General features: G+C 42.9%; 1 long non-coding RNA gene across 1 annotated transcript in view; it reads left to right on the plus strand.

Annotated features, from left to right (window-relative positions):
- Positions 1 to 8393: 8393 nt before the first annotated feature.
- LOC120407251 overlaps positions 8394 to 27881 on the plus strand; it is a 46369-nt gene continuing 26881 nt past the window's right edge. The window contains exons 1-2 of the long non-coding RNA XR_005599861.1: positions 8394 to 8518; positions 8782 to 8859. This is a non-coding gene — a long non-coding RNA (uncharacterized LOC120407251). The remainder of the gene's footprint in view (positions 8519 to 8781; positions 8860 to 27881) is intronic.

Genomic DNA, 27881 nt, shown 5'->3' on the forward strand with positions numbered 1-27881 from the left:
AGCTGAAAAGAGAATGATCTAAGACTTTGCTACATTCAGTTTTAAACTTTCATATTTTTCAACATTTTCTGATATCATTTGCAATGGGTCAGATTTTCTATACAATAATCAAATGAAATCAACATAATTCATCAGATCAAATAAAAGGTTTGCATTTCTTGTAAATCTTGTTATGGTTTTAAATAGAGAATGTTTTAGAGGTGACAGTTCTTATGTAGAGCCTGAGTCTGGTTGAAACCACCCCAAAATACTGATGATGGACAAAAACGGTGATGGGGGAGAGGGCAAGACTTAGCTTCCAACAGCAGAAGGGGGTGCAGATCCTGAGTTACTCTCTGCAGAGTAGGGCAGAAAACTTCATTTTGCCTCCCAGCTTTTTTCTCCTCTTAATTCCTGTCTTTATCTCTCCTTTAATTTAACTCTGTCTTTTACCCTAATAAAGTGCTGAGACCTGCCCTCAGCCCACAAAACACAAAAACCAGAGCCCATTGGCCGTAAGGTGAAACATGTAGGAGGGAGGATAAAGTACTTCACCATATTTTGAGGACCAGGGATGCTCTAGGATGGGATTGCATATATATTTCTTGATGTATCTCAACCAACGACTTTTGTTAATAACAGCTATCTTGGAAAATTTGGGTGAGATCTCTTGTGGATAATTATGCCATCCAATTAGAAAATTGGTCTTGCATAACTAAAATAGAGCAAACCAAACTGAGTGTTTTCAAGATTCTTTTATTTAGATACCATAAATGTTTTTAACAGTGTTTATTTCCTAGTACCTTTATTTCATCCCCTTGGGAACTTTATCTTGGGGTTGTTACCTTTGTTCCTAATAAGAACCAAAGCAGTCATCTGTACTGGAATTTTACAGCTAGTTTTTCAGCAATAATGCATCTACAACAGTGCTATATATGGTCTATGTTCTAATGTCAACCAGGCACAAATGTTTGGTGCATGTGTTGGTAGAAACATCTTCAGTTTAGACTAACACAGATGTCAATAAACAGGTAGCAACTGTCAATATAAACAAGGCCCAACTGTTTTGTTATATCTGAAATTCTGATCCCTAATGAAAACTAGCAAAGTGCTCAGCACCCAGCAGCTTCCAGAAAATCTGGCTACTTCATCTAGGTGCCTAAATGGGAGTTGAGGATTTTTGAAAACTGGTCCCAAGTTTCCACTGACAGAGTGGACTTGGCATCATCTATTCTCAAATTTCCACTCTTCCTTCACCTAACTCCCTTATTGGTGACCTGGTCTATGCTACCACTGGTCTCTGTTAATTTCTTAAGTTAATATCTCCTGGGTGGAGGTTTATGCCAGTATAAAGCAAAAAGGAAGGCAGTAATTGCATTCAAGATGAAGTAAAATTTGTGACTCCTGTACAAAAATCTGAGCTGCAAATGGCAGTTAAGTGAAGCAAAATAAGTTAGAGGCACTAAAGATCTCTGGATGTTACTTAGCTGTGACAGACTTATCTATAGACTTGTCTTGGTTAAGAAAGCATGGAGACCAAATTAGTGCAGTGTGCAAAACATGGCTCATGAACAAATTGCCTGTCTTTAGCTGGTGTCCTCCTAATTTTCGCTTTATCAGAAGCAGAAGACAAAAAAGGAGTGTGGAGTAATGAAAGTCACTGAGTGACCTTGCCACACAGCTTCTCCAGCAAATTCACTACCCTCAGGTACTTTATAAAACCTGATTTGAAGGGAAAATCCCACTCCCTCAATAATTCAGTTATAATGTATAGTACATGAGTTATTGATGAGGCATTACATTAAAATTTAATGAACTTAAGATATACACACAGTTATATGTTCAGACACATTCTGCTTATGAATTATGGACCTGATTCCACTGAAGTCAGACTTCCACTACAAAGAATCAGACTGCATATTAGCTCTTATTGTTAACTGTTCTGTTAAAATTAAACTATAAAAACAGGATTAAATGGGCAGCTCCATTTCAAAAGGTGACACAAAGGCCGATTCTGATCTTCTTAACAGCCAAGGATTTGCTTTGCTTTCAGGGAAGCATTTGTGCATTACATAAAAACAAAGTCAGGGCTGGCTTATATGAATAGTTTTTAAAAACACTGTTTATTATGAAGGAACAAATATTAGGTGCAAACACTTGTAATTAAAGAACTTGCAGCAATTTTCCAATCTCATTCTATTGATGACACATTGATGGTTTGTGTAAAAGGCAAAATACACATACTTCTTCTAGTGAGTAATATATAAAATATCTCATGAAGCACCTTGTGATGGCATGTACTTACCCCGTACCAGCTCCAAATGGGTTGACTCTGCTTTGAAGGCTGAGGAAGCCCCATCCCTCTAACCCTGCTGGGCATGCTCAGCCTGGAGGCAGCATATAAAAAGGAAGCAGCCCAGCTTAGTCTGGGGAGGCTGTTGATGGGGGAAGGACACACAGGCTGCAAGCCCCCTGCAGGGAGCTGCTACAAACCCTGACTATGGCTCTCAGAGTTCCTGACTGGAGACTCCAGGCTGCCTGGCGAGCCCAGAGGAAGGATGGCACCCGTGGGAGCCCAGCCATTTGAGGATCTCAGAGACCCTGGGGGACCCAGGGAGTTTTGACAAGGGGGAAAGGGTAAGAAGCAGCCCAGGGGACTCAAACTCTTCACCGGTGAGTGAAGCAGGGGACTGGTCAGCGTGTTTTGGGAAGATTTCCGCTGACTCAGTGGTGAGCATCCCCACCACCACCAGAGCCCTTATCTGGGACTTAGCCTTGGTCTACACACAGCCCCTGGTTCGAACTAGGGTACGCGAATTCAGCTACGTGAATAACGTAGCTGAATTCGAACTACCCTAGTTCGAATGACTTACCGTCCAGACGCCGCGGAAGCGAACTCCGCGGCTCCAAGGTCGACTCCGGCAACTCCTCCTGCCGCGGTGGAGTACCGGAGTTCGAACTATCGCTTCCGGAGTTCGAACTATCGCGTCTAGATCAGACGCGATAGTTCGAACTCCGAGAAGTCGAACTCGCCGCGTCGACCCGGCGGGTAAGTATAGACGTGGCCTTAGAGTAGCAGAGAGGGCCCAAGTCCCCTTACCCAGGGTGCCACACACCCCTGAGTGGCACCCCACTTCCCCAACAGGCCAACCAGCTGCGCAGTCTCAGAGGTGGGCTGCTTCACTGACTCTGGCCATGGGGCCTCGCTGCCCTGATGGGAAAGGCTGCTTATGGCATCTAGTTATTAAGTAATACTATTCCATGTTACAGTAAGGGTCCTCAGCATAGGACCTGACTGGCTACAGAATTGCCTCCACCATTTCATCTAACCTACATGACCCAACACTCCATGACAGGGTGTACCTACCCCATGACACACCTGCATAATTATCATTCTTTTTCAAAACAGACAATCAGCATGATGAAAATATTTTGCTCAAAACTGAGAAATAAATATTTTTAAGAAGGAAATTTAAACTGCTGAGGGCAACTTGTGGTATGTGTTCGTTTGTGGAAACTTCTTGGTAAGGCAAAGTAATGTTAACATACATTTTGCATTACTTATTCGGGATCAGGTTAATATTTAAAGAAACTGGCTAAAGAATCTGGTTTGCTGGCTGGGGATCCCTCCACCTTCTGAGTATTCTAGAAAGGGTAAGCAAATTTCTAAAAATCTATTCTCATTTTGGCACTTCTCTTGTGTATGTATTTGGAGTGAAACCTTTTCCATGACAAGGAGACTTCATATTTTACTATACCACAGTTCCATGGGAGGTGTGCAATACAATGCCTAACTGTGGTTGGCCTTTGATCCCGACCTATCTTGGGAGTTCCATTCTTAGGATCAAACTATAATCTATATGTTAGGAAAAAGCTAAGACACTTAAGGAAGTAATTGTTTTTATTATCAAAGCTATAATGCAAGTAGAAGAAAATAAGATGTAAAAGTATTTGAAATAGGCTTTGTACTAAGCTTGGGGCCTAGCAGTTAGACTAACTATTCAAACCTTATGCTAAATGTTTGACCTAGGGTTATAAGACTTTGCAATATGTATCCTGGGACTAACACACAAACAGCAAAAAAACTGAATTTAAAATAGCAGATTTTTTAAGGATTTTTTTTTTGGACTATAACCATGAAGCAACCATATTTACATATTAACCTTTGGGAAATATATTGATGCAAATAGCATACATTGGCAGTTGGAACACTAAATATGGTCCTCCAGAACAACACACATGGTCAGAAGGCTGAGATTTAATCAAATATTGTCTCAGATGTGTGGGAATGTAAGGAAAGAAGGGTTATGAACGATTACCAGACCAACCCTTACTTTGGGGTATGATTGGAATGTATCAGAGGGGTAGCCGTGTTAGTCTGGATCTGTAAAAGCAGCAAAGAGTCCTATGGCACCTTATAGACTAACAGACGTATTGGAGCATGAGCTTTCGTGGGTGAATACCCACTTCGTCGGATGATTGGATGCACTTATGGTGCTTCTCTACTTCCTGTTCTTTTCATCTTCACTTCTGATTAGGGTTACCAGATAGCAACTGTGAAAAAATGGAATGGGGTGGTGGGGGGTAATAGGTGCTTATATAAGAAAGTCCCAAAAATGGGATTGTCCCTTTAAAAATGAGACATCTGGTCACCCTACCTCTGATGGTCTCCATAAAGTTGTGAGTATGCTCAATACACATGGTCATTTTGCTATAATTCTTATCTTTTCTAAAGTTGCTATTATACTTGTATGTATTTGGGTACTAAATTAAATTTTAATGTCTCTGTGTACGACTCAATGTCATTTCCTGTAACAAATCTCAAGTAGCCGCCTGAGTTAGTGAGTTGTGCCTTTTTGCACCTTAAAGTAATCAAAGGCTACACTGCTAACAATAAAAAAGAAATTAATAGAATCATAGAATCATAGAACTGGAAGGGACCTCGACAGGTCATCTAGTCCAGTCCCCTGCACTCAAAGCAGGACTAAGTATTATCTAGACCATCCCTGACAGATGTTTGTCCAACCTGCTCTTAAAAATCCCCAGTGATGGAGATTCTACCACCTCCCTAGGCAATTTATTCCAGTGGTTAACCACTCTGATTCCACACTTCAACTTGATCATGTTTGGCAGTTTGGACAAGTATAACAAAACTGTCCAGTCTTAATCATTTTGGTGTCTGTATTTATGATATGCAAGCTTGTATTGTTTCAGCTGAGAACTGTGCTATTTGTTGCACAAATGAATTATGCTCTCCATTGAAGAAATGAATTATTGGTATGAATGTGCTGCTTATGTTTTAATGAAGCTCTGTGCAGGAAGGTATTAATAGGATGCATTTAGTCATAAAGATAGGGTTAATTAAAAATTATGCAGAGTCTTGGAAACTGGAAGACAGACATGTCTGCAAAGATTTACTTTAAGGGTTTGAAGTTCAAAGATATTCTTTTTAATGCTAGGAAGACTAGATAATGTGGAAGCACGTACTATTCTATTATACCAATTATACCATTACTACCCTAGATTAAAGAGGCATTTGAAATGGATATAAGTGTCAGTATGACTGGGGAATGAACTCAAAGATACATATTGACTAGCCATTAAACTACTTTAATGTGGTACAAGATGCAATGTGTAATTTTTGCTTAATTTCAAAAGCAAGAGAATCTTAAATTAGTATTCTGTATCACAACTAAGTTACTGATGCAACAAAGCAAGTACAACCTTTTATTCATTGTGTCACCTTCTGATTAAAAGAGGAGTTTTGTTGCAAACATGACAGTCTCTCTAAAGCCTTGTCTACAGAATTTCCAAACTTTTCTCCTGGATTCTCTGATTTGATCCAATTTTAGAGCCACTGGGAATCTTAGTGGAGATAAGGCTCCAGTGCTGGACCCATTTTTACATGGTGATGAAAACACTGAAAGCCATCAGAGCCTTATTTACACTAGTGGTGGTACCAGCAGTAGATTTGTGTAAACTTCCTGTGAAGGGGTGTCCAATTAACTGCCTAGAAGGAGCCAGGAAGTGATGAGTGTTAATTAGTGATGGAGGTCAGCTAGACAGGACAGGAGCAGCCTGTATAAAGCCCATTCGCTGAAAGTAGGAGGCAGCTGTAGAGAGAAAATCTGCAATTACTCTTAAGATGAGAGAAGGTAAGGTAGGAAATAGGCCAGGGACACAGCAGTAAGGTTCAGGACTGTATAAATCTTGACTGCTCATTGTAGGGTTCCTGGGTTGGAAGCCATCATAGGGGATGAGCCTGGATTCCCCTACTACCTATTGTGGAAGTAGCACTACTAAGGGTCAGCGAATAGAAAGACTGTTTTGGACACTGGGTCCTAAGAGACTTTGATACCCTGGAAGGGGATGGCTACAATGACATGGCCAGAGGACCACGCCAGAAAGCAGTTGAGTCCCAAGTGAGCCAGACAAGGAGAGTGATGGAGTGCAACTGCAGGAAGGAGTATCAGCCTGGTGACACTTTTCCATTTTAGACCTGAACCAAGGAGGATGTGACATGTTAAGGGCTAAGTCAGAGATTTAACTAGCAGAGATTCAGGTAGTTTAAACTACATTAAAAAAACCCACCCACACCCACGCTGTTCTTAAACAAAAGTTTAATAGCTTCCAAGAACTGTTCTGAACTCCCTGCCAGGTATTTAAAAGTGAACTGCTTAATAAATAGGTTCTGAAATTATTCTATATACTCATGAAAATTCCTAAATGTTTCCTTCCTTTTTATTTTTTATTAGCGACCTCATGTTTTAATTTCTTTTTCCTTCAAAAGACTGGAGAACTTAGAAAAAATGACACAAGGGACTGAACTGCAGCTTCCCAGTTTTTACTCATTTAAGGGAAAGTAGGATGTTGTATGACATGGTGTGGGTTTTGGTTTTTTTGTGGGGGAGGTAATTTACGGGTTTGGTTTTGCTAAAGGCTGGCTTAACTCAACCCCTGATAAATAGAAAGATACTTCTTTTGGGAAGAATCAACATTAGAGATGGTCAGGAGTTTTTCAACAAATTGTTTGTCAAAATGCCAATTCATCAAAACTGAAACTTTTCAGAGGACAAGGTTGATTTTGATGAATTTCCAATTTTGAAACATTTAAAAATTGTTGACTTTCAGAAGTGTTCAACTTACATATAAAGTCCACTTAAATTCAGGCCTCTAAGGTATCTCATGTTTTACACCCAGTAGCTGTAGTCACTTTTGAAAGTGTAGGTAATGTTTTATATAAAACTTTCTCGGTGGGGTGGGAAAAACGAAATAATCTTCACACTGAAGGAGAAGAAAAAGGCACAGGTGTAGACAAACATTTTGTTGCAGTTTTCATTTTAAGAAAACACCTTTCATGTACAGTTTCTCTGTAATAACTTTCACTAAATACCTACTTTTGTTTTCTAAAACAGAATAGAATGTGACAGTTTTATTTGAGGAAAAGTTCTGGTACTTTTGAGAAGAAAGCACTCATGGGTGTTTTACACAAAGGCAGATAACAGAGGTGGTAATGCCCATAAGCGGTTCACATGTTATTGAGAGGGTTGCAGTTCTTGCTCCAAAAGAGAACACAGAAGGAACCATGCAAACACAAAAAAGGGCAATTGATTTCAGAGTACCAAGCAACATCACTTACTATTATAATTTACAATGGACCAGTGTATAATTTACAGTGGGCCAGAAGGGTTTAGTGAGAGCCTGTCAGTACAACCAGCCTTGCTGGGTGTCAATCCTGGAGGGAGTAGTTAAAAGGGCTGAATCTGGCTCAGTTAGGGCTTGACCAGAAAGGAAAGCAGATCTCTGGCTCTACCTCAGAAGTCAAGGCTGGTTGGGACTACTGGCAGAGAGCCTCCCTGAAGGAAGGTAGACCTGCAACAGGGAGCCCACAGCACTTGGGAAGGCACAGCAGGAAGTGAGTTTGCCCAGGATACTGCACACAGGTGGAGGGGTCTACAGGGAGCAGAGTCAGGTAAAAGACTCCTCTCCAGCTGATCAGCAGAAAGTGCGAAGAAGCTCTACACTGAGTCAGTGGAGGAGGTTGAAAGAGTAGAGCCAATACACTGGAAACCCAGGAAGAAGTTGGGCCAAGATGGGGGCAAGGTAGGTAATGGTCTAGCGAGGCAGTCAGGGCTGGGTAGTCAAGGGTCCCTGGATCAAAACCCAGTGAGAGAGGGCCTGGGTTCCCCTACCAATCCAAAAAAGTAGTAAGTGTAATGGGTGCCCATCCCACACTTGTCCTGAAAGGGTTAAAGCAGATTGAAAAGGGGGATAATTAACCCAACAGGCCACAGCTGAGAGGAATCAGGTGGCTAGGCAAGCCCCTGACCAAGGGTGGGAGCCCAGCTGGGCAGGAACAAGCTGGACTGGACTTTAAAGACAGGAAATGGGCAGCTGAGGGCACTGCTGGAGAAGTCTGCAGAACCTACCTGAGAGAAGGGATTTTTGAAGGCTATGGAGACAGATAGCCCATAGTTCCCCGCCCCCAGATGGGGGAGTAAGGAGGCTAGCTAACCCAGAGAGGAGGGAATGCCAAATGGTAAATAAAGTACTGCCTTTCCCTGAGTCAAGTCCAGGAGGGAAAGAGCTTGACTGCTGGTTAAAGGGACCTTGAGCTGGAACCTAGTGTGGAAGGTAGGCTGGAATTCCCTTGCCAGATATTGAGGGAGTGGCACTATGAGTCAGTCAATGGGAAGATGGTCCACGATGGGGGGAGAAACTCTTTGGTACACCAGAAGTTATTGTACAACAGGCTTATGCTGGAAAGGGTGAGCCTATATGTAAAGCAGTAAACATTCACAGGGCCAGAACAGTTATCAACGAGGAGCGCTAACAGAGGAGAGACTCTACACCACCACATCTCATCACTAGCACCAGCTGGTAAGTGGCATGCTTAAAATAAGTGTGACATCTAGTTATAAAACACATTTATATAGGTTGCTGGACTAAATTTAGTTATTGGGTGAATATGTACTGAGGGCAGGGGGGAAAATGCTGCATTTGGTTTACTAGCAAGACCAGAATGGTTCTGTAGGAATGGTTCCTTATTAAAGTGTAAATCAGTAAAGGGTGTGTGTTTTAAGAATGGTGGAGGAGAAACTATTCTGTTTTAAAGGATTTTGAAATTTGGTTTTGTTCTGAACTGGAATGACACACTGTTTTCAAACATGTAAAAATCTAAGAAAAGGGTTCCTGTGTCTAAGTGCTTCCACAACTCAATGGCTGAAAGGATTTTGATGCCTCACCTCAAAAAATAAAATAAATAAGTAAATAAATTATTGAGGCAGAGACTAAACACAAAAATGCATATTTAGAAAACATGTCTTGAAAAGCTTTCATAGGCTTCTGTTGGAAGCTATTTTTCAACCTTTAACTATAGTTCTAATGACCAGCAACTGCTATAATACTCTTGTGGACATGTACAATTAGGTTGGAACTTGTAGTTCTTCTGGACTTGCAGCTTTTAAGGCTAATTACATTCTGAACTTAGAATTCAGAGTGGTTAATTATGTTTGCCTGAACAGTTTTAAAATAAGAACCTTGAAGGAAATACACTTCCAGATTTAGAGTATTTATCTGAAATGCCAGGAAAGACTTAAGATGAGTAGCAAGCAGTTCAATGACAGTGTGCACAGTACATGATAACATGCATTCAGCATATAATGCTTTTTTGTTTCAATTCATTCTGTGCTTGGTGGTGGTTTCACAACATGAGCAGATTGTAATAAATTTTGTTGCTTAATATAAAAAATAAATGTGCTTTAAAAATTAGATGAGTTGGATTGAAGATACCCTGCTGATTTTGTTTTGATTTAATAAAAAAAGATTTTTTTTTAAGGTTAACTAGCTATTCACACAAAGATAAAATATTTGTTGCTCATAATTTCACAATGCAAATAAAGGTTTCGTTTGATCAGATCTGACTGTGCAATTAAAGAGAGATAAGGAAATTATTATAGAGCACTCTAAGATAAATTAGTAGCCAGAGTCACTGTTAATTGTATAATTTTCACAAGTTAAAAAGGTTTATTTAAATAAATATGAAAAGCAATACCCACATTTCTTGGTTTTCATTTGCCATTCTCCAACCAGTGTGTACACACATTAACTTTAGGGGAATGTACTTATTCATGAAAGCTCAACCTACTATAGAAACAGCACCTGGTCTTCATTTGAGGAGGAGAAGGAGGGGGGAAAAAAGATTGATATTTGATTTGACTTGTGTGTCAGCCATCCCAGCTCCAAAATTGGGTAAAATCACAATCAATGTCAAGTGATTTTCAGTGTTTAGCTGAGATCAGAAGTAAGATTCCTTCTGGCTTTTCATTAATCAGATCTAACCACTAGATCATCCACATCATAAAATTTAAAAGTAATACTCACATGTTGCAGATTGTCTCTTTCCGTGACAAAATTTGGTCTAATAAAATGTTACCTCACCCACCTTGTCTTTCTAAATTATTGTTGGGTAAACACTGTGACCCCTCAAATCTCCTTTAAAAAATAGGGTCCTATCAACAAGAATTGAGATTATGTGTGATACAGCCAGTCTCATAGGTACTCTGCCATCTGGAATCCAAAGCTCCTTTCAGATGTACCAATGGCAGTCAATAAAGAAAATGAAGAGAAAAGGAGATGTGATGGCCTTGAAGTTATTTTAAAAGACTCTATCTGCACTATGTATTCAATAGTTCTATAATAACAAAGGGCAAAAAGATGTAGTCTATAGGATAGGAAGTTAATGCTTTCCTAAAATAGGTGAAAGCATTTTGGATCAATTTGTACGTCAGTATTAAAGAATAAAGCCCCCTTTCTGAGTAAACTGAGAAGACATAATCTGACAAGGAGTTTTACAAAGTGAAAGGTGTAGGAAATTGAATGGTTTATGACATTAGTAATGGGATACAAAGGCTTTCACTTTAGGCTTAGTTGTTCAAACCTGACTGAGGCTGATAGTGATCAATGAGTAAAACATGAAACCATCTGAGTACTGTTCAGGGGTCAGCCTGAAATGACTTGATAGTATCAGTACAGCTACTAGGGTAGAGGAGTTTAAATTGGCAACCTCTTGGTAACAGAATGGCCATGAAGTGAAGCAGCATAGAGGTCTCCTCATATTGAGGGGAAATAAAGTAAAAACACATACAAATCCTACCCTCCTGTATTTCCAAACTATAGGTAAGAGAACAAAATCAACATATCAACAGTTCAGAACATTGCTGAGATGTTGCTTTTAGATAGAGAAGTAGCTCATAAATGCTGTCATATAAATTGCCACAAAGTACAGGTATAGCGAAAGTTTACTCCATAAGCACCATAATAGTTACTCAGTCACTGGGTGAGAGCCTCCTGCTCACTTGGCAAACTCCTCTTCATTTTACCATGGACTTCCAGATCAAAGTTTGCATTAGTCCACTCTCCATGAAATCTACTGATTTAATTGGATTAAGTCCATGCCAAATTTGGCTTCCTGCACTTTTGTAGGTGCAGTGTATATATAAAATCTTCTCACGTGTATTAACAGATAGCTACTGGTGGGTGTAACAGTGTGCTATTTTTGAAACCCACAACTCTTGGAAAGTCTGAATGATGGCACTGAGGGACTATCAAGGTTATTCCAAGGCTACAGATTTGCCATAGTTTGGACTGGGTTCTAGAATGCAAACAGATGAGAAATGGATAAGCTAAGGCAGATGAAAGTAGGGCATGAGCTTGTTTGGAACTTGAATATGAAGCAGCTGGAAATGGAATGCAGAAGATAAGGTGATAAGTAACAGTCAACATGAATTTGTCAAAGAATAAGTCATGTCAAACTACCCTAATATCCTTCTTTATAGTGTAACAAATCTTGTGGATATGAGGGAAGCAGTTGATGTGATAGCGCAACTTTAGTAAGGCATTTGATGCTGTCTCATATGACCTTCTCAGAAGCAAACTAGGGAACTATAGCCTAGACAAACCTACTATACAGTGGGTGCACAATTAGTTGACAACTACTGAGTATGCTTTCCCAGTGATGCACAGTCAAACTTATAGACTATATTAAGTGGGGTCCTGTAGGAATCTGTCCTAGGTACAATTCTATTCAATATCTTCCTAAATGATTTGGATAATGGCATAAGCACACATGTATAAAGTTTGTGGATGATATCAGCCTGGATGGGGCTGCAAGTGCTTTGAAGGACAGGATTAAAGTTCAAAATGATTGACAAACTGGAGAAATTGTCTGAAATAAATAAGATGATTATAAGGACAAATACAAAGTACTAAATTTAGCAAGGAACAATCAACTGCAAAACTCAAAATGGGAAATGACTGCCTAGGAAGGAATTCTCCAGAAAAGGATCTTTGGATTATAGTGGATCATAAACTACACCTGAGTTACCAATGTAATACTGTTGCAAACACCATCACCACATCATTCTGGATATATTAGCTGGAGTGTTGTAAATAGGACATGAGAAGTAATTTTTCCACTCTAGTCAGCACTAATAAGGCTTCAACTGGAGTAGCGTGTCCAGTTCTGGGCACAACACTTCAGAAAAGATGTGGACAAATTGGAGAAAGCCCAGAGGAGAGTAACAAAAATGATTTAAAAGTCTAGAAAATATGACCTACCAGGAAAGACTGAAAAAATTGGGTTTGTTAATCTGGGGAAGAGAAAACTGAGTTGGGTCACAATAAGTTTTCACATCTGTAAAAGGCTGTTATAAAAAGGAAGGCAATAAATGTTCAGTGAATAAGGTGAGGAAAGGACAATAGTAATAGTTTAAATTGCACCTAGAGAGATTAAAGTTAGACGTTAGGAAAAGCTTCCTAACTGTCAGGATAGTTAAGCACTGGAACAACTTACCCAGAAAGGTTGTGGAATCTCCCTCATTGAAGGTTTTTGAGAACAGACTAAGACCTATCAGGGATGGTCTAGATAATATTTAGTCTTGAGGTGTGCAGGAGACTGGACTAGATGACCTCTCGAGGTCCCTTCCAGTCCTACATTTCTATGATTCTCTGTGGAGTGGAGTGGGGTGTGTGTTTTGTGTGTTAGAGCTAAAACAAACAGTAGTGGAGTTCTAGAGAGGAAGACCTTCCTCCAGAAGATGGGCTTCTTATTCGTCTCTCCCAGTCCTTCTCCTCTGCTTCCCATCCTCCACCCCCACTCCACCCACCCACCCAAAAAATACACTTAAAGAAGAGGGGAGAGAGGCTTCTGAGGAAGTGAGCTGAGCTGCCAAGGAACCATTAGTTGATTTTGAGGTGTGTAGGGGAGGGAGGTAACTCTGATCTCCCTTATAACGGTTTTATTCTCACATAATACAGTTAATGCAGCAGAATTACTTCTGTGTTGCCCTTTACAAGTGGGATTATTTTAAATCCAGAATCAATACAGTTACCACCATATCCTCCTCCATGTCCCTCCTCAAAACTCACTTCTTCCACAATGCATATAGTGAAGTGCCATCCAACAATAGCTAGATAGGTGGTGAGTTATGATAACTGCTACAGCTAGAAGTATGTTGTGCCCTTCTTGAGTCTAAGCAAAGAGCATAAAAGGAGTTGCCTATGCCTCCTTTTGAATATTTACTCAGTTATTACAAGAGGGTTGGTTGTGTCATATTGTTTAATGAGTTTATTGTAGTGCTTTGGATGTCAAATTATATTTTTGCAGTTTGAACAAGACAGACAATGTCATATCCCAGGTGGTGGTGGGTTTTTTTCTTACAACCTGCGTTTATCAATTTCATTGTATCTAACCTGAAACAATTTGAATGTAATCGGTGAAATTAATTACCAGCCTCCCTGGAATGTCTGAATGTACTAAACTCAGGGTATGTCTACACTACGAAATTAGGTTGGTTTCTAAAAATCAACTTCTATAAAATCTATTTTTATATAGTCAATTGTGTACATTCCCACTAAGCACATTAAGTCGGCGGAGTGCGTCCTCACTACCGTGGCTCGCATTGACTCATGGAGTAATCCCACAGTTCCTGCAGTCTCTGCTGCTCATTGGAATTCTGGGTTAAGCTCCCAGTGCCTGATGGGGCAAAAACATCGTTGTGGGTGGTTGTGGGTACATGTCGTCAGTCTCCCCTCCCTCCCTCCTTCCTTCCGTGAAAGCAACTGCAGACAATCATTTTGCACCTTTTTTTCCTGGATTACCCGTGCAGACGCCATATCATGGCAAGCATGGAGCCTGCTCAGCTCACGCTGCTGTTGTGAGCATTGTAAACACCTCACACATTATACTGCAGTATGTGCAGGACCTGGCTAAGAGACGGCAGCACGAGGATGATTGTGAGGAGGACATGGTCACAGACATTCCTGAAAGCATGGGATGTGGCAATTGGGACATCATGGCGGCAGTGGGGCTGGATGATACAGTGGAACACTGATTCTGGGCCCAGCAAACAAGCACAGACTGGTGGGACCAGATACTGTTGCAGGTATAGGATGATTCCCAGTGGCTGTGAAACTTTTGCATGCATAAGGCCACTTTCTTGGAACTCTGAGTTGCTGCCCCCACCCTGAAGCGCAGGAATACCAAGATGAGAGCTGCCCTGACAGTTGAGAAGCAAGTGGCAATAGCCCTGTGGAAGCTTGCAACGCCTGACTGCTATCGGTCAATTTGGAGTGGGCAAATCAAAGTGGGGGACTGCAGTGATTCAAGTAGCCAATGCAGTCACTGACGTTCTGCTACCAAGGGTACTGACTCTGGGAAATGTGCAGGTCATAGAGAATGGCTTTGCTGTAATGGATTTCCCTAAATGTGGTGGGGATATGCGTTCCGTCTGTCTTGGCACTGGACCATCTTGCCAACCAGTACATAAACTGCAAGGGGTACTTCTCAATGGTGCTGCAAGCACTTGTGGATCACAAGGGATGTTTCACTGACATCAACGTGGGATGGCCGGGAAAGGTGCATGAAGCTCACATCTTTAGGAACTCCGGGCTGTTTGAGCAGCTGCAGGACGGAACTTACTTCCCAGACCAGAAAATTACTGTTGGGGATGTTGTGCCAACAGTTATCCTTGGAGACCCAGCCTACCCCTTGCTCCCATGGCTCATGAAGCCTGGACAGTAGTAAGGAGCAGTTCAACTATAGGCTGAGCAAGTGCAGAATGGTGGTAGAATGTGCCTTTGAATATTTAAAAGCTTGCTGGTGCTGTTTGATGACTAGGTTAGACCTCATCATAACCAATATTCCCATTGTTATTACTGCTTGCTGTGTTCTCCATAATATCTGTGAGAGTAAGGGGGAGATGTTTATCGCAGGGTAGAAGGTTGAGGCAAATCACCTGGCTACAATAAGCAAACTGTTTTGAATGACAGCCTTCTCTTGCTTGGGCCATCCTCTGGAGTGTAGTGGCTGAGTGCCCAGAGCCTTCCCTGCCCCCCGCATTCTTGGGCATCTGGGTGAGAAGGATATGGAACTTGGGGAGGAGGGCAGGTGGTTGTACAGTGGATGCAGCGGCAGTCTGTGCTTTTGTTGGCTTTCCTGCAGCTCCACCAGATGCCTGAGCATGTCCGTTTACTCCTCCATTAGCCTCAGCATTGCATCCTGCCTCTTCTCATCGTGCTCACTTAATGCTTTCCTGGACTTTCCCACTGAAAGGGCACAGCTGAATGCATGGAGGCAATCAGCATGAACTCGGAAAACATATGATTGCAAGTGCAATTATTTTTGCCTTCTAATCTGTGATAACCTCAGGGACGGAGATGATGGGGGAGCATAGAAACATTTGCACCTGCAGGGGGATAAAAAGAGAGAGTAAAATTTAAGATGTTACATTTCTGAGAACAAAAGGGAGACTCAGCAAAGAATCCTGTGGCACCTTATAGACTAACAGACGTTTTGCAGCATGAGCTTTCATGGGTGAATACCCACTTCTTCGGATGCAAGAAGAAGTGGGTATTTGCATCCGAAGAAGTGGGTATTCACCCACAAAAGCTCATGCTGCAAAACGTCTGTTAGTCTACAAGTATCAGAGGGGTAGCCGTGTTAGTCTGGTTCTGTAGAAGCAGCAAAGAATCCTGTGGCACCTTATAGACTAACAGACGTTTTGCAGCATGAGCTTTCGTGGGTGAATACCCACTTCTTCGGATGCAAGCTACAAGGTGCCACAGGATTCTTTGCTGCTTCTACAGAACCAGACTAACACGGCTCCCCTTCTGATAAAAGGGAGACTCTTTCACAGTGACTCTAGCAATTCACAGCAGACAGCACATGTGCTTTAGGTACAAGGTCACATTTTGCCTTTTATATTGAGTGCCTGCCAGTATGGTGACACATCACACATTACTGGGCAACATAATTTTGTTTCCAGGCAACCATGGTAAGCCAGAGGGTATGTGGGTTTGGCTTCTAATGCCTTGATAAGACGTGGGGATGTTTTCAAACTGCAGCACCTTCCTTTCCCAGAGCAAGCAATGCCAGTTGGGTTTGCCATTTAAAAGGAGGGGCTCCAGTTTTTGGGTGGATGTGCAGAGCACACCTCCCCCCACACCCTTCCTTGGCCATTTGGGATGATCCCTTCACCCCTCCCCCCGCCGCATGGCTATTCTCTGGGATGATCCCTTTTAGCTAAGCACAAACAGCCCAGCATGCTTTTACTGTTACCTTACAAAAATTCCCTTATTTCAACCAGGTGATCATGAATGATATCACTCTTGTGAGACTAACACAGAAAGATATAGACCGAATGTTGGTTGAATGCAACCAAAACCCAGGACCATTCACTGCCATGCTTTGTGCTGCAATGATTCCAGACTACTTGCTACTGGCTCGGCATGGTAAAGTGTCCTACCATGGAGGACGAAATAAGGGAACCCTCCCCAGAAACCTTCTGCAAAGACTTTCAGAGAGCTTCATGGAGATGTCCCTGGAGGATTCCCACTCCATTCCCAGACATGTTAACAGACTTTTCCAGTAGCTGTACTGGCCATGAATGAATCCCAAGTTTTTAGGGCAAATCAAACATTAAACACTATTGCTTTTAAACCCTATACTGTAGTTACAAATGTGCACTCACCAGAGGTGCCTTCTCCAGCTTCAGGGTCAAGGATCCTGCCTTGGGAGGGTATTGGCTCCAGAGTGATGAAAAGGTCCTGGCTGCTGAGGAGAACAAATTCACCGCTTGCCTGCTGCACATTCTCCTCCTCCTCTTCCTCATCCACAAAATCCTCCTCAGTGTTGCGTGAGACTCCCACCTTGCCGGTGTCTACGAACAGTGGTGGGGTAGTGGTAGGGTCCCCTCCTAGAATGCCATGCAGCTGATCATAGAAGCAGCATGTCTGGTGCTCTGACCCAGAGTGACCATTTGCCTCCTTTGTCTTTTGGTAGGCTTCCCTGAGCTCCTTGACTTTCACGCAGCACTGCTGGGTGTCCCTGGTGTAGCCTCTGTCCATCATGCCCTGTGCGATTTTGGCAGATATATCAGCATTTCTTCTTTTTGATCAGAGTTCTGCCTGCACAGATTCTTCTCCCCATACAGCAATCAGCTCCAGTGTCTCCCATTAGTTCCAGGCTGGAGCTTGTTTGTGATTCTGGGGGAACTGCATGGTTACCTGTGCTGCTGAGCTCACCACACTGACCAAACAGGAAATAAAATTCAAAAGTTCACAGCGCTTTTCCTGTGTACCTGGCTAGTGCATGGGAGTTGAAAGTGCTGTCCAGAGTGGTCACAAAGGAGCACTCTGGGATAGCTTCCGGAGGCCAATAATGTCGATTTGTGTCCGCACTACCCCAAATTCAACCCAGCAAGGCCAATTTTAGCTAATCCCGTTGCCAGGAAGGATTACAGAAGTTGATTTTAAGAGCCCTTTAGGCCGACAGAACGGGGTTGCTTGTGCAGAAGCGTTCATTATAAAATTGACCTAAAGCGGCTAAATTCGACCTAATTCTGTAGTGTAGACCAGGGCTTAGACACTATCACAAGATATACTTGGAGAAAGTATAGCTGATGTGCCCAGTATTAAATGTGAGAGCAGAGAAAACCCTATTGAATTACAAAGGTTAGTCAGACTTGATTACTCTTGGCTGAAAGTGATTTTTTTAATTTAATGTTTTTTAATTTGCAGTATATACTGTACTGGATACACAGAGCTGCTGTTCTCTCCTTTTGGTGGACAAACTTTATTCCCAGTGACTTACTTAACAGTTGCATTAAACTTGATTTTAGAAGACAAGATTCAGTAAAGTTCTCTCTCTAATAATAAGACTATACATGTCAGTCTATTAAACAGAATGCAGTCTCTCTCTTTATTTAGAAAAAAGCAGCTTTAAGGCATGCATTAAGAATTCTGTCAGGCCTGCTACTGATTTTAGGAAAAAATTGTACCACCTTGCAACAAGGATATGATAAAGTAATATATAAAACTTTCCAGACCACTTTTGTTAAATCTTCAATAAATCAATACTTCTCAATTCGCTCAACTTCTAAGCTCTTGCTATGTAGGCTACACAAGAGGAGAGAAGGAAAACTTCCAAGACATCTGTGAAGCCAACACAATCAGATAATTCTTGGTCTGCTGAGCTGAACCCAATCTTAAATATACCTGTTCTTACATACAAGGCCACTAACTATCACCAGTTTCCTGAGTGGTGACCATGTCTCCATATCTCCACTGTACTGCCATTGAATCTTTGTCCATTGTTAGTCTTCCCAGATGCTGATCTCAGTTAAACCGGTATAAATCTGCAATAATCCACTGATTTTTTTTTAATGGCATTACTATGATTTGCACTAGTATAATGGATATCAGAAACTATCTGATGTATTCTGCTAAGAATTCTGGTATAGGCTCAAAGGGTCTAATACCACTGACATGAAAAAGATAAATATATAATATTTTAATAGACCCACTAGGCATTCTAACCCTCACACTCTCATCTGCCTCAACTCATGAAGAATCCAGTAACTTGAGTACTTGTAACATGAAAATCTTCCATGACGGCCTTGTTATAACTATTTTGACTCTTTTTGTGCTGCTTTTATGCAGTGGGAAAAAAATGAAGGCACTGAGTCTTTCAAATCGCTCTAGAAGATCTAGGTATCATCAAAGAAGATCAATTTAACCTGCTAATCTAAAAAATGTATTTTAAATCACTTTTGTCCTGTTTTGTTTGCATGTGAACAGTATATCTGTGTCTTAACCCATCACAAAGCTCCTGAGTTTAATTCAAACTACAGCAATCTCCTGTTCAACCAATAATTGTTTCAACATGCAGTTTTGTTCTAGTAAGAAAATAATGTGGGAGGCCAGATATTAAATTTGTTTGTGCAGTAGACATCCTTATCTATAAATAATACAAACAAAATTTAGTTGTATTTTCCTTAGTTGTCTTTGTCTGTGCTTCTAGTTTCTTCAGATGAGGATTTATGCTTCTGCATTGACCTTCCCACTTATTTACCATGCAAATTTCCGTTAGGCCATAACAATATATTTGCCCCCAAGTACATACAACTCCTGATCTCCCATTGCTATTACGTTTCTTCCTTTTGTATACATATGCTTTAATTTCTTTGAATTTATTTCCCTTCATATTACTAACCAACAATCCAAGAATTAGGCTAATTCCTTTCAACTGCAAGCACATAACATGCAATTTCATTGTACATCTTCTCATAATACTCCTGTTCTTCCCAGCCTAATTGTCATTCTCTATGTACTTATTTCTCCTGGCAGTCCCTCAGTACTTTAAACTCCTTACCAGTGCCAGCTACCCTTTCTGCAGGGACACTTACTAATTATCTATGTAGACCCCATCTAGTCTGAAGTGCTTTCTAATTCCTCACAGCTCTGAAAGCCTATCCCATCTATTCTATACCTCAAGCTAAGTTTTCAGTCTTATATTTTACCATGTCTGGGGTTGAAAGGCACACACTGTATCTCCAGTCCTACCATATCTCAATGTTCATCTAGGTGGAAGACATCTTGAGATGTTGTTACATAGATAATCTGTCTATTCCTCTTGCACATATCTTCACTAATCTTCCATAAAAAAAGAGATTGTAATTATCCTGCTGGCATTACAACTGTTGCTAGAATAGAAAAGTAAGTTGCCCATTGAACTTGGCTTTTTAGGTATAATATATATATTGAAAAGCAATGTAAACATTTAAAAAAACCTTTCAATCAACAGAACAAACCAAAACCACTCCAGAGGGAAGTACTGGGGCAGTCTGTTCCTTAATGGTGATAAATGTGCTGGGTTGAGCTCCATCAGATGAGAATATATATGCCTCAGCTACAAAAAAAAACTTCTGGTTACTTTATCTGAATTGCTGTAAGGGTACCACAATAATAAACAAAAATTACTGTCACATTGTGGTGCAGGCAAGAGCAGCAAGCACGGAGAAGCATTTATGGTTACAATAGTAGCAAGAGCTTTATTAGGAATAATCCAGAAGTGATAAAGGCAGCAGCACTATCACTGGTGGAGGAAGACCCATTATGTTAACTTTTAAGTGCCTGTCAGCATATCTCCCCTCTGTTCAGAATCACTTCTATTGAAAAGCCAATGAGGTCTCACATGTAACTTTCACTGTAGGACAGGGTAGATTATCTGAATCTACAAGACTGACAAGAGGATTCAATTAGCTCTTAAAATACTTCCTCTCTCATTAGGTTTGGGCTTTTCCTTCATGTTAGAATTGACCATTTTTTTATTAATGATATGGATGATGGGATAGATTGCACCCTTAGCAAGTTTGCAGATGACACTAAGCTGGGGGGAGAGGTAGATATGCTGGAGGGTAGGAATAGGGTCCAGAGTGACCTAGATAAAATGGAGGATTGGGTCGAAAGAAATCTGATGAGGTTCAACAAGGACAAGTGCAGAATCCTGCACTTAGGAAGGAGGAATCCCATGTACCACTACAGGCTGGGGACCGACTGGCTAAGCAGAAGTTCTGCAGAAAAGGACCTGGAGATTACAGTGGATGAGATATGAGTCAGCAGTGTGCCCTTGTTCCCAAGAAGGCTAACAGCATTTTGGGCTGCATTAGTAGGAGCATTGCCAGCAGATCAAGGGCAGAGCTTATTCCCCTCTATTGGGTACTGGTGAGGCCTCATCTGGAGTATTGCGTCCAGTTTGGGGTCCCCAACTAAAGAAAAGATGTGGAAAAATTGGAGAGAGTCCAACAGAGGGCAACAAAAATGATCAGGGGGCTGGGGCACATGACTTACGAGGAGAGGCTGAGGGAACTGGGCTTGTTTAGTCTACAGAAGAGAAGAGTGAGGGGGGATTTGAGAGCAGCCTTCAACTACCTGAAGGGGGGGTTCCAAAGAGGATGGAGCTCGGCTGTTCTCAGTGGTGGCAGATGACAGAACAAGTCAGAAATGGTCTCAAGTTGCAGTGGGGGAGGTTTAGGTTGGATATTAGGAAACACTATTTCACTAGGAGGGTGGTGAAGCACTGGAATGGGTTAAGTAGGAAAGTGATGGGAACTCCATCCTTAGAGGTTTTTAAGGCCCAGCTTGACAAGGCCCTGGATGGGATGATTTAGTTGGTGTTGGCCCTGCTTTGAGCAGGGGGTTGGATAGATGACCTCCTGAGATCTCTTCCAACCCTAATCTTCTATGATTTTTTTTCTTGTTCAGTTTGATGCTAAACTGCTCTTTTTTCTCTCTTTTTCCCTTTGAATTTAGTCTCATCCTTCCTCTTCTCCTTGACTCTGGATTGATCCTTTCATTTTTCTTGGGCTTTGTTTTTTCCTCTCTTTTGATTCTTTCTACAGTCCCTACCCCAAGACCCTCATAGGCAGCTGATTTTATTTTATTTATTATTTATTTATTTTGCCCAATATGACCATTCAGAACTTGTGGCCACAGAACATGGCCTATCACAAAGTGTATCACAGGTGATTACAGCCTTGAATTTGGACCACGTGAAGCCTGGGTCTGTAGAAAGGAAGCCCATCCCTCCTAACTTCACTAATCACATCTGCAAGATATTCAGTGAGCTGGATGTTTTTAGACTCCAAGTGGAAGCAAAACTTTGCTAGCAGACTCCAATTTGCTAATGAGCTAGCTTTGTTTTCATCTGCCAGAAGTTCTATTTCTGAGTCTTTCAGATCTCAGAAATTTCCTGCTGAACCCTCTATAAAGTTATGATTATAATACTCAGTAATCTGCTCCTCTCTAAAAAGTTGCCTCCTGCCCATGTACCTGTTATGTTTTAGTAACAAGCAGCACAGCTTTAAACAGGTTTAAAGAGACAGGTGGAATGTAACTGACATCCCAAATGTCTTGGCTTAGTTTGCCTCTTGGAGAAAGGGATGGGAGTAGCTGGGATTGAAACAATACAGAAGAAAATGGGAGTTAGTGCTTAGCTAGTCAGATGGTTGGGCCTTATTGAGGACCAGATAGTAAACTAAGTCTTATGAGATCCAGTAATTGAAAAAAATAACCATATGTTCATGATTCAGTACATAATTCTTTTGCACTTCACTGTTCCTGTGATTACACAGCATCAAGGAGAGAAATCATTCAGAGTAAATTATAAGAAAACAGTCAAGCTTGATCTCTCATATCCTTCCTGACAGATCCAGAAAGAGTTAAGAAGCAGATAGTTATCATGATTTTAATTATGCTAGTTAAGGCTTGAGGTATGCCCCAAAGGAAAGCTCTGCTACTGGCCCCAGAAAGGTTACACCTAAAAGCCAACAACAGGAAAATATCAACTGCCACAAAGAAATAACGTCTTATTTTCAAGAAGTCAAGACCACTCGGGACTTTGACACCTAGAACTGTACCCAGCAGCAAACAACAAACTATTATAATGATTTGAGAAGAGGCATTATCTGCTAATGGCAACTTGCCCATCTCAAGAGGTGACCTTGAGCCAATTAGATGTGCAATTAAAGAATTATCCCTATAATATCAGTGTTTCCCACTGAATTTAATAGGCCATTGTAATGGGATCCACTCATTGCTAGAGCACCTCTTCCTGGATGCTCTGAGAATTAGCTTCTGCCAGGGCCAACACCCCCTTCTGTTGCTTGCTCATACACCCTGCCCTCTCCAGTGTCTTCAGCAGTATTCCCATTCACTTCTCAGATTTTGCCACTTCCATAGTGGCTGGTAGGGGAACCTGGGCCCACCTTCTCCTCTGGGTTCCAACTCAGGGACTTCTAATCAGCAGCCAAAGTCTGCAATGTCCTCCCTTGCTGGTGTTTCCCTGAGTCTTTTCCTCCTCCACCCTTCTGGATAACCCCTTCTTTCAGGGCCTGGATCTACTAGGGTTTCTACTCTTGCTTACTTGCTTCCCTCTGGGCCATGTGTGCATCCCCACAGACCCCCTCCCTATAGTTCTTATCTGCTGCCAATTTCCTTGATTTATAGTAGCCCCACCTGCTCTTTTTCAGTTGGGCTGGTCATCAATCTGGGGTAGCTTATCCACTTAATTGGCTCTTTCTCAGCTTCATTTAGTCTTTTTGGGCTGCGGGGGGGAGGAGAACACCCTATCACAGCCATTCATGGATAATACCGCATGCATCAACTTCAAAATTTAAGGGTGAGGCTTTTTCATTTGTTTTTCTCTATTCAGAATTGCTACCAGGAAGCTTATTATCTTAAAACAAATAAGTTTCAGTAACAAAAAAGAGCCAAATAGTATCCTGGTGATCTTCCCAGAATTCATATTTCTTGGCCAAAAAAAAAAATTGCTTGGAGGGGTTGGACAAAAGGCTTGATGGAATCTGGGAACAGTAAGCCAAGGTGGTTTGGGCAAGGCAGTATTTGAGCCAGGTTGTTTAGTCTTTGAAAGGTACTATAAATCATTGTTCAGTAGATGTTTCTATTGTTCAGGCAGTATTGCTCTTACTGGTTGAGAGTCAAGTGATCATGGAGCTGATTATTCACTTTCAGCTTGAGCATGCATAAATTGGAGTACACCCAGCTGAACAGACAGTTTGCTGAATTAACACCTGCCCATGCATTTGAACAGTTATGACACATGCCTGGACAAGTGATGGGTTTACACAGGAAAATTCTATCACCTGAACATGCAAAGGTTAAAAGCAGCAAAGAATCCTGTGGCACCTTATAAACTAACAGACGTTTTGCAGCATGAGCTTTCGTGGGTGAATGCCCACTTCGTCGGATGCAAGAGTGGAAATTTCCAGGGGCAGGTAAATATAAGCAAGCAAGAAGCAAGCTAGAGATAACAGGGTTAGATCAATCAGGGAGGATGAGGCCCTGTTCTAGTAGTTGAGGTGTGAAAACCAAGGGAGGAGAAACTGGTTCTGTAGTTGGCAAGCCATTCACAGTCTTTGTTTAATCCTAAACTGATGGTGTCAAATTTGCAAATGAACTGAAGCTCAGCAGTTTCTCTTAGAAGTCTGGTCCTAAAGTTTTTTTGATGGAGGATGGCCACCTTAAGATCTGCTATTGTGTGGCCAGGGAGGTTGAAGTGTTCTCCTACAGGTTTTTGTATATTGCCATTCCTAATATCTGATTTGTGTCCATTTATCCTTTTCCTAAGGCCTGGTCTACACTAGGACTTTAATTCGAATTTAGCAGCGTTAATTCGAATTAACCGCGCACCCGTCCACACCACGAAGCCATTTAATTCGACATAGAGGGATCCTTAGTTCGAATTCTCTACTCCTCCCCGACGAGGGGAGTAGCGCTAAATTCGACATGGCTATGTCAAATTAGGCTAGGTGTGGATGCAAATCGAACTTAGTAGCTCCGGGAGCTGTCCCACAGTGCACCACAGCAGTCCAAGCTTGGATGCTTTGACCAGCCACACAGGAAAATTTGAATTCCTTTTCCTGTCTGGCCAGTTTGAATCTCATGTCCTGGTTGGACATCGGGGCGAGCTCAGCAGCACCGGCAACGATGCAGAGCTCTCCAGCAGAGGAGTCCAGGCAATCCCAGAATAGAAAGAGGTCCCCAGCATGGACTGACCGGGAAGTCTTGGATCTGATCGGTGTGTGGGGCGATGAGTCTGTGCTTTCGGAGCTGCGCTCCAACAAACGGAATGCAAAGACCTATGAGAAGGTCTCCAAAGCCATGACAGACAGAGGATACAGCCGGGATGCAATGCAGTGCCGCGTGAAAGTCAAGGAGCTGAGACAAGGCTACCATAAAATCAAAGCGGCAAACGGACGCTCCAGAGCCCAGCCCCAGACATGCCGCTTCTACGAGGCACTGCATGCCATTCTCGGTGGGTCTGCCACCACTGCCCCACCAGTGTGCGTGGACTCTGATGAAGGGATAGTGTCGACGGCCAGTTCCTCGTCGATGTTCGCAGATGGGGAAGATGAGGAAGGAGATGAGGAGGGGGAGGCAGTCGACAGCGCTTACAATGCTGATTTCCCCGACAGCCAGGATCTCTTCATCACCCTCACTGAGATCCCCTACCAACCCTCCACAGCCGTTACCACGGACCCTGAATCAGGAGAAGGATCAGTGGGTAAGTGCTTTAAACATGTTAACATTTATTTCTTAAAAGAACAGGAAAATAGACTAGGTGAACAGAAGGTCTATATACAGGGGAATAGAACAGGCATCTTCCGTGGAGATCTCCAGGAAGCTGTCCTGGAGGTAGTCGAAAAGCCTATGGAGGAGGTTCCTGGGGAGAGCTGGCTTATTGGGTGCTCCGAGGTAGCACACTTTTCCGTGCCACGCTCTCAGCTGGTACTCCGGGATCAGTGCCTTGACGAGCATCGCAGCATAGGGCCCTGGCTTCTGCTGGCTTTCATTCAGCATGCGCTCTTTCTCTCTCTGTGACACCCTCCTCAGGGTGATCTCACGCGCAGACTCCTGCATGTAGGTAGAGTAATTTGTGTACTATTACTATTGGTAGTGCTTCACTGTTCCTTAGAACAACAAGAAGCGTCACTTTAGAGCCACGTGCTGGAGGCTACAGAGTGGCAGCATACAGGGATCTTTTCCAAGGGAAAACCGCGAGGGGGTGGAACAGGGGCAGAGTTTTAGCTTTCAGGATTGCCTGCAGCAAGAGGACAGAGCTGGACATTCACTTTTAAGCAGCCAAAAGCCTTTAGCTTACCATGCCTGGCTGCTCCACGGATTCAGCTTTCCTGCCCCACTTGTCTGGTCTGCAGTGCAATACCCCAGGCAATGAAAGCGAATGCAGAGAAATAGAACTTTCCCTGAGTGAGTGCGCATGAGATAGGTCTCGTCCATGGTCTGGTTCACAGACAATGAGTAGACTGTTTCATTTTTGAGAAAATGTATTTTTGTAAGCAATTCACTCCCTTTTCCCCATCACACAGCTGCAACAGTATCCCGACCTGCTCCACCATGCCCCTCACAGAGGCTGGCGCAGATTAGGCGGCGTAAGAAAAGGACATGGGACGAGATGTTTGGTGAACTTATGGGCTGCTCCAGAGCAGAAGCGGACCAGCAGAACCAGTGGAGGGAGAACCTCACACAGCAGCAGCGCTCACACAGCGAACGGGAGGACAGATGGCGTCAGGAGGACCAGCAGGCGACTCAAACGCTGCTTGGACTACTGAGGGAGCAAATGGACACGCTCAGACGCCTTGTCGATGTTCTGCAGGATCGCAGGCAGGAGGACAGAGCCCCCCTGCACTGTGTCTGCAACTGCCCTCCCCCGCCACACACTCCAATATCCACCTCACCCAGAATAACAAGAAGGAGGGGCACCAAGGGCCATGAAAACTGTCTCTGAACCACAGCAGACTGCTATATTACCCAAAAGTTCACAGTCCCTAGATTTTGAAAAGTTCTTACCTTTACTGTGTTGTCGAGTATTAAAAGTAGTTTGCTGTTAATTACTGTTTCTGTCATGTTTGTTTGCTGAAGACATTCTGTGAAGGGGGGAGAGGGGTTTGGTAATTGCATAGGACATTCACCATGAACAGGGTACAGACATGGGGGCAGGATCAACAGCAGGTTACTCACTGAGTACAGTCACTAGGCACCCTGGTCAGTCTGTGAGGTGTTTTTAATGTTCTGTTCATAGGCGGCAGGTGCCCTGCTCCAGGTATACTTGGAGGTGGGTCTCTCCCCTGGCCTTGCCTGGATCGGGCCCTGGCCCACGCGGGTCTCCCCCCGCCCCGTCAATTCCCTGCCTGGAGCAGGTCCCAGCACCCACCTGCCACCCCTCCCCCGGCGTGTCGTCTCCCCCTCCCATCCCCGCGCTGCGTCCCTACCTGACAGTAGAGCGGCTACCGGCACAAATGCTGTCTGCTGCCCCAGGGTACTAGCGCCTGCCATCCACAAATGGCAAGGCAGGTTGCCCTCACCCTGCCCTTCTACCGTAGCCCTGAGCCTCTACAATGCCCCAAACCCTCAGCCCCAGCCACAGCCAGCAACCCCCTACGCCTCCTCCCCCTTCCCACACACCCCTCACCCCTTCCTACGCCCCCACCCCCAGCCCAGAGGCTGCACCCAAACTCCGTCCCAAAGCCTACACCCCTCACCCCTTCCTGCACACCCACCTGTAACCGTCCTCCCCCCAGAGACCGCTGTAGGAGCAGGAGCCTGTCATTCCTAGAGTCTAGAAGTGGTCTCTACATCACTGCACACCCTACCCACCACAGTCCGCGTCCCTGTTTCAACCCTTTAACGCAAAATCATTATTAAAGAAAAGGTTTTTAAATAACAATGCTCCATTAACTTTATTTTTACACGTGTGTTGGAAGGGGGCAAACGGGGTGAACAGGGTATGAAACTGCAGAGGAGAGTAAACAGTAAATGGGTAAAGAAACATGGCCAGGTTCAGCTTCTCTTTAAAGCAACTGGACAGTCATCGGTTACCCTGCTCTCTGAGGAACCTAGCTTTCAAAGTGTCCCGGATGCACAGTGCTTCCCGCTGGGATCTTCTAATGGCACGGGTGTCTGGCTGAGCGTAATCAGCAGCCAGGCGATGTGCCTCAACCTCCCATCCCGCCATAAAGGTCTCC

This window comes from Mauremys reevesii, linkage group 6 (assembly GCF_016161935.1).
Source record: "Mauremys reevesii isolate NIE-2019 linkage group 6, ASM1616193v1, whole genome shotgun sequence".
Lineage (NCBI taxonomy): Eukaryota > Metazoa > Chordata > Testudines > Geoemydidae > Mauremys > Mauremys reevesii.